Here is an 8370-nt window from a genome sequence, read left to right on the forward strand (position 1 = left end):
TAAACACATGGTTGTTGTACTCTCCTGGTGAGTCAGGCTACATCCTGAAATCTGAAACTCACATGTATGTCCTCCATTAACCCGAAAACAATGTGGCACCCTCTGGTGGTGGCTAGATGAACTGCAAACTCTGCAGCTCAGTTGCCTAGAACAGTGGTTCTCAAACCTGTGGGTGTTGGGGGGGGATGGGTCCCCAGAGGACAGTGAAGTGACAATTTAAGGACTTTTAAGACCTTTTTAATGCCTAAAAAAAAGAAAGAAAGAAAAGAAAAAAGACCATTACTGCATCAAAAGTAACCAACAAACTATACTATATAAATTGGTCAAACATTTTATTGGCCAAATTGTCAAATAATATGAGGCAAAACATTTTGAAAATAGCCGGTTTATGAGTTCACAACGCAAGGCGTTGTGGGTGGGGGGTCCCAGTTCAAATATGATTATTTTGGGGGGTCGCGGCCTGAAAAGGTTGAGAACCACTGGCCTAGAATTGCTGTGAGGTAAAATAAGTGGTTTTAATTTCAAAGACCCCCAGTTTGACATGCATTAAACCACAGACCCCCATAACTCTAAGAGTGTACAAATGGCACCAAAGGGTCCATTTGGTTCCGATCAATCATTTAGCAGGGGGACCCCATGGGACCCTCTCAGAGTTAAATGAACACTGTGGATTTTACAGGACATGGTCCAGTCCATTTGGCACAAAGCCTTGGTTAGACCCCCTTCTCCCGGGATGGGGTGGACACCCACGCCCAGGTACCCAAACCAACATCCTCTTCTGGACCCCAGCAACAGTGAGTACTCACCGTGCCTTTCTCTTTCTCTATTATAGCTGCACAAAGTAGTCCAGCCCATGAGGCGCTGACCCATGAGGTCCACTGGGTCTGACTGTAGCTCTCTTCCATGGAAGAAGTAATTTTTCTCTCAAGTTAAATTAGCAATGCCACGATGTAGAATTTCCTGTATTCCAAATTTCACTCAAAGTACAATTTATTTTAAAAATCGAAAATAGCCATTCTACATGCTGACAACACGTTGCTGCAAGTCTCGAATAGCCATGGTTTTGTAATAATAGGTTTTGTAATAATAATCTAAATCCGCAAAGTAACTAGTAACTAAAGTTGTCAAATAATTGTAGTGGAGTAAAAAAGTACAAAGTATTGGAAATTATAAATACTCCAGGAAAGTAAAAGCACCTCAAAATTGTACGTACTTAAGTACAGTACTTGAGTAAATGTCCTCAGTTAACTTTCCACCACTGCTCTCTTGTGAACAGGAGAGCTGCTGAGGTGCAACGTGTATGGACTCCTGCACTTAGTTAGCTCTATAGTGATTTTGTACCTTAGTGTTTTAAGTGGTTAAAGTGGCATGCAGTGAGAGGAGAGACAGAGAGTTGTTGGGCAGTAAATTGGGTCAGAGCTGTGCTCTTCATTAGACACTCCTGCACAGGGAGGCCACGGGCAATTCCCTCTGTCGCACTGATACACATGGAAGGGCAGAGGAAACACAGACAAACGATGCACGCACGCAGCCACGCACACACAATGCATGCACGCGCACACACACACACACACACACACACACACACACACACACACACACACACACACACACACACACACACACACACACACACACACACACACACACACACACACACACACACACACACACACACACACACACACACACACACACACACACACACTGACACACACTAGTACTACTAGACTTCAAATCAAGGGCCCTATTGCACTGATCAGAGCAATGGTCACTGAGTTATGGCCATTTGAAGTGTTAAACACTGATGTAACACTGCTGTAGCCACCCATATGTGTGCAATTTAGGTTTGTTTGGTGTGACTATTCTCTTGTGGGCCTATGGTCCCCAGGTGGACCTAACCTGACCCCTGGGGGCCGCGCATGGCCCCTGGTGTGACTACTGTCACGGCAGATCCCTGAACAGTGTTTGTGCCAGGTTTGGTGCGGATGGGAGCAACGCTGCGCCTGTGGCACCCAGGGGCGCCTGGGGGTCCCTAACGTGGCCCCTGATGAGAGTCACATTTTCAATATAGGATAGGATAGTGTAAGGTAGGGTGGGGTAATGTCCCAGAGGACTCATTCTTTACAGACAGTAGTCCAACAGACTGTTTTGTGCCAAGGAGTCCTCCTTGGCCCCAAATTGATACGTACAGTATTTGGACGTGAACCCCCATCTGAAAATGCTTTGTGCCAGGGACCCCTAGAAGAGAAGATTTATGTCTAGAAAATGCAATGATTATTCAAAATCTTCCAAACATTTTGGAGATCTACAAGCTCGCAGCTACGAGCTTGTAAATCTGCTATTCTTGAATAGCCAACGCATAAACGGATAAAGTGGTTAAAATGATTGCGATGCTGTATTAACATATTTTGCCGGAACTCCACTTTGAGAACCAATGCAATATCATACACAAACACAGTACAGTATCCACATCTCCCACACTGTAATAGTGAATCATAGGGGGAAATAAATAGATATGCTGCTATTTCTATTGCTTTTTCTTTCTTGTTGCTGCAATGTCATGAATTTTACTCTCTTATACTTGTATAACGGGACATAATGATGAAATCCTGACTATATGTAATAAATTCAGTATACGTGTTGAGTAAGACTGTGGACATCAAAGTAAAGTTCCATTCCAGTGAAATATGTTTCTTTTTGAAAAGTTATGGGTGGGTGGGGAGCTCATGAGCTCTTTTGTTGCCTATAAAGCCTGTTCTCAACTAACAAAGAATGTATAATCGCTAACACATCCAGTTAAAATGATCATCTTTGTCCCCAGTTTAATTTCATTGTGAGGGCACAGCGGTGTCAGCCAAGTGTCCAGTCCTCTCCAACTATGAGATGATGATGTTAATTGCAGCAAAGGGGGAATTTTGAAGTGCTTATATAGAGACCGACAGCGGTTCCCAGGGGTCCTTGGGGGGTACCAGGGGGTCCACAGCAAAACTAGTTAATATGGCGTGACAATCATTTTAACCACTTTAACCATATTTTATACTTTGGCTATTCAAAAATAGCAGATCTACAAGCTTATAGCGCTGCACCGAGTGCTGAGCTTGTAGAGGGGGTCCGCATAAAAAATCCCCCATCATTTTAGGGGTCCTTGACATTAAAAAGTTTGAGAACCACTGATTTACACAACACTGATGATAGTGCTGTCAAACAAGTGTATATGAAGCTATCTATGAAATCTATGAAAAAGTTTAATCTGCAACACAACTTAATGCAATAATAGTGGGGGTCCCCGCTTCATCTCTCAGTTTAAGGGGTCCTTCGCCAGTAAAACCTTGAAGTTCCCCCTCTTATTATTACCCAGATCATTGACCTGTGCTGCCTTGGTGTCTGTTTCCCTAAAGCCTGAGTTATACTGTGTTTTGTTGTGTAACTGTAGAGTGTATAACTATGAATAACTCAGGATATCGTGTCAGCCCCCTGCTCCCTGTCATGTCATATTGGATTGTATGCTGGCCAGGGAGGTTTCATCTATATATCAAATGTTCTATTTATTATTATGCCTGTGTGAGCTGAAAGAGACTTATGGGCTTGTGTGTGCGTGCGCGCGCGCGTGCGTGTAAGCGTGCAAGAGAGAGACAGAGAGACAGAGAGACAGAGAGACAGAGAGAGGCAGAGACAAAAAGACAGAGAGACAGAGAGACAGAGAGTCAGACAGAGACAGAGACAGAGAGGCAGAGAGACAGAGACAAAAAGACAGAGGCAGAGACAGGGACAAAAAGACAGAGGCAGAGAGACAGAGAGACAGAGACAAAAAGACAGAGGCAGAGAGACAGAGAGACAGAGACAAAAAGACAGAGGCAGAGGCAGAGACAAAAAGACAGAGACAGAGAGACAGAGAGACAGAGAGACAGAGAGAGAGAGAGAGACAAAAAGACAAAAAGACAGAGACAGAGACAGAGACAGAGACAGAGACAGAGACAGAGACAGAGACAGAGACAGAGACACAGAGAGACAGAGACAGACACAGAGAGACAAGAGAGAGAGGAGCACCACTGTGGCACAGCACACTCCCTAACATCTACCTACCGCTGTTCTGGCGTTGCCATGGATACAGTGCCCTCTCTTGTATCTGGGTTGGTACATAGGGATGGATGGGGCTGCTGGCTGCATGGGGGGGGCTGCTTTCACTGCCTCTGCGTCATATATTCATACCAGTGCAGCTGAGAGCTGCCCCCCCCCCCCCCCCCCTCCTCCTCCTCCTCGCTTCCGTCTCATCCTCCAGTGTTTCACACAGCTATACAGTAACGTCCCCTTCGTTTGTGTCGTCTCTCCATCTGCATCCTCCTCATCGACCTCCTCACACACACCTCCCTCTGCCAGAGGAGGACCGGGGGGAGAGAGAGAGAGAGAGAGAGAGGGGGGGACTTTCTCTCCGTGCGCTCGTCTGACCCAGGAGGAGACTTTTTGTTTTGTTTTTCAGTGACCGCCAGCCAGGCTATCGGTGAGGAGAGTGTGTGTGTGTGTGTGTGTGTGTGTGTGTGCGGGCGCAGAGGAAAAACAGAGCAGACAAAGGTAAGCATGTAGCGGAGGATGTTGGGCGAACGCGAGCAAGTGAGACGCGTGCGTGTGTGTGTGTGTGAGTGTGTGAGTGTGTGAGCATGTGCGTGCGTGTGTGTGTGTATTGGGGGTATGGGGGGTGGGGGGGGGCTGGGGGTAAGTTCAAGACAAAGGGCTGTAAGGTAATCACTGATGATGACATGTTCTCACCTGATACAGTACAGTACCACCGGCCATTTCCACTCTTGTCTTGTTTTAGCCTTTTTCCTTTGACTTTGCGTTAAATGATCACGTAAACAAGAAAATGATGACGGCTATCATTTCCTTGTTGCTATTCTTTCTCAGAGGTCAATGTACTAATGAGTGGCAGTGTATTGATTTGTGCTGTGCGTGTGTGTGTGTGTGTGTGTGTGTGTGTGTGTGTGTGTGTGTGTGTGTGTGTGTGTGCGTGCGTGCCTGCGTGTGCGTGCGAGCGTGTGCATGCGTGTGCGTGCGAGCGAGCGTGTTGAATTCGAGCATGTGTCCCATGCCTGTGTGCGACCACTTTGCGGTCTGTCAGACAATGTTATTGAACTGCTGCTACATGTTATGACAGGGAACAGCGGAGCAATGCACAGATGTGAGCCCACAGCCTGTATACCTGTGTGCCTGAGAGACTGAGGGCAGAGAGACAGAGAGACAGAGAGAGAGAGAGAGAGAGAGAGAGAGAGAGAGAGAGAGAGAGAGAGAGAAAGAGAGAAAGAGAGAAAGAGAGTGAGAAGGAGAGCGAAGGACAACGAGCGAGAGACCATGCCTGACTGTGCAGGCAGTGTTGAAGTGCACAGATACTAAGCCTAATCTGTAGCGCTGGAAACAGAAGCCAATCACATTCATCCCCCTCACCCCCACCCCCCCAATTCTCTCTCTTCCTCTCTCTTCACTGCCACTGCCAGTATTGGAGATCTCTCTCTCTCTCTCTCTCTTGTTCTCTCTCTCTGCCTCTCATATCTGCTTTGTCCAGGGTTCGCCATTTTACAGAAGCAAGATGTTGAGCTAAATGTCAGACGCACAGATCCTGATGCACACACACACACACACACACACACACACACACACACACACACACACACACACACACACACACACACACACACACACACACACACACACACACACACACACACACACACACACACACACACACACACACACACACACACACACACACACACACACACACACACACACACACACACACACACACACACACGGCTCTCACACAGAGGACTGAATGATGACAAATAGAGATGAAGAGAGACTCCGACACAGGCAGACTTTTGTTGGAACAGAGAGAGCGTGAGAGAGAGAGAGAGAGAGAGAGACAAGGGCAAACAAGAAAGACAGAAAGAGTGTGTGAAAGAAAGACAGTAGAAAGAGAGAGAGAGAAAGAAAGAAAAAGAGAGAGATAGAAGGGCAAATAAGAAAGACAGAGAGAGTGTGTGAAAGAGAGAGGGAGAAGCAGAGGGCGAGAAATGGATGGCAAAACAAGTCTGGGTTTAAGCCATTCAATCCCGGAACACATCTGTGTCACTTTAGATTTCTTTGGCTTTTCAAAAATAGCAGATATACAAGTTAATCAATGAGCTTGTAGATCTGCTATTTTAGAAAAATCGTGAAGATGTGTGCAAATCTTTGAATATATGTGTCTTCTAAATAAAAATAAAAACAGTTTTTTGAAAAAACGTATGTTGCTATATTAGTGGTGCTCCAACTTCTCCATGTCAAGGACCCCCAAAATGATATGTATTTGACCGCAGACCCCGATCTCAAAATATGTTGTTCCAGGGACCCCCCCTGAAGCACAGATCGGAGTTAAAAATGTTCACTTTAAAATCTATATGTACATCCAAAGATTTGCACCATTTTTTCAAACTTTTTCCAAAAATAGCAGATCTACAAGCTCATAGTGCGGCAATCGGTGCCGCACTATGAGCTTGTAGATCTGCTATTTTTGGAATAACCCAAAGAAATATGAAAATGACACTGATGCGTTCCCGGATTGATTGGGATAAAAGGAGGAGTGTGTGCAGGCCTGTGGGGCCGTTCGTCCATCGCGTCTCAGTCCTGAGAACAGCGTCTGACAGACAGCATTTAGCTGTTGATGCCTCATGACCACCAGGGTGGAGTGTGTGTGTGTGTGTGTGTGTGTGTGTGTGTGTGTGTGTGTGTGTGTGTGTGTGTGTGTGTGTGTGTGTGTGTGTGTGTGTGTGTGTGTGTCTGTGTGTGTGTGTGTGTGTGTGTGTGTGGGGAATACATCTGTCAGCCTTCACTTTAATAGAGACACGTATTTGTCATTGTTAGCATGTTGAATGGTGAGTGATAGATGACAGATCTGGTGGCTTGTTAAACTATATGGCTCAACTCACTCAGAATGGAAAACATACTGTGTCTGGATAATGATCTGTTCACAAACCAAATAGTCTTTGATTGTTAATTCACCACCACGTAAACATTGCACATGTGCTTCTCCGTCTCATGATGCAATAGTTGATTTCATTGCAATGATGTAGACCAGTGGTTCTCAAACTGTTTCATCTCAAAGACCCCCAAATTGAATGTAATTGGCCGCGGACCTCCATCTGAGAAGATTTTGGCAGGGACCCCCAGAAAATACGTTTTATGTAAAAAATGTTTTCCAAATGATTCAAACTTTTCTAAACATTTTCCGTATTTTTCAAACATTTTCAAAAATAGCAGATCTACAGGCTCATAGTGCGGCATGAAGTGACACGCTATGAGCTTGTAGATCTGCAATTTTGAATAGATATGGTTAACTCATTTAGCTGGGGACGCCCTGGTACCCCCGCAAGGACCCCTGGGGGTCCCCGGACCCCACTTTGAGAACCCATGATGTAGACAAGCACAAGAAATTAAGTGGTTTCACATTTTGTGGTCAGTATGGTCTGATGTTGCCCTGGCATATGTATACCACAGCCTGTAAGTGGGCTTTAACAGTTTCCTTTAGTGTAAAGATCCTGGGCCATGATGCAGCCCATAGTTCAGGAGCCTATCTCCTGTTTCCATAGCGTGAGGCAGCTTAACGTACGTAAGTAAGTACGTACACCCCCTGGACATGATGAGTCTTAAGCAAGGAGGCAAATGGTACCATTTTTACAGTTGTTGGTCGTTCTGCCAAGGATTGAACCCCGACCTCCCAACAAAAACAAAACAAAACGAGACAATAATAATAAGGAAAATACTTTGCATGACCATAACAGCAGACTGAGTTCACTGAACTGCATGCTCAGTGACTGCTTATTATATGGGAGTGAGGTGAGGTGAGACCATGATGATTTATTCTCAAAAACAAAACAACAAGGACAATAGGAGATTATTATTAGCTTGGCATGCAGTCCAAACTTGATGTAAAGCAGGAAAGCTGAATGGCAGTCAGGAAGGTGTAGTTCAAAGGAAAGGAAACTGCAGCAAATTGGGCGACATCTGACTTCCTTCCTCGTACTTTCAGGTGTTACCAATGATACGAATTAAGGTTGTGTGTTACACTATGGCCAGACAGTTGGGGAGTGACTCTTTTCCCTGTGTTTCGCCCAGGTGGACAGGGTTTGTTAGGTTAGGGTTAGGCATAGGGTTTGTGAGGTTAGGCTTAAGGTTAGGTTTAGGCATAGTTTTAGTGAAGCTAAATGTTAGGGTTTAGACGCAATCAAGGCAATTAACACACCAATGAAAGAGGGAGTCCCCAAACAGTTGGGGTGCAGATGTTGTGCATGTTGGCTCACATCATGTTGGCTCACTGGACAGGCTCTGCTACAGACA

This window comes from Gymnoscopelus microlampas (genome assembly GCF_963454915.1).
Source record: "Gymnoscopelus microlampas genome assembly, chromosome: 13".
In the NCBI taxonomy this organism is placed as follows: Eukaryota; Metazoa; Chordata; class Actinopteri; order Myctophiformes; family Myctophidae; genus Gymnoscopelus; species Gymnoscopelus microlampas.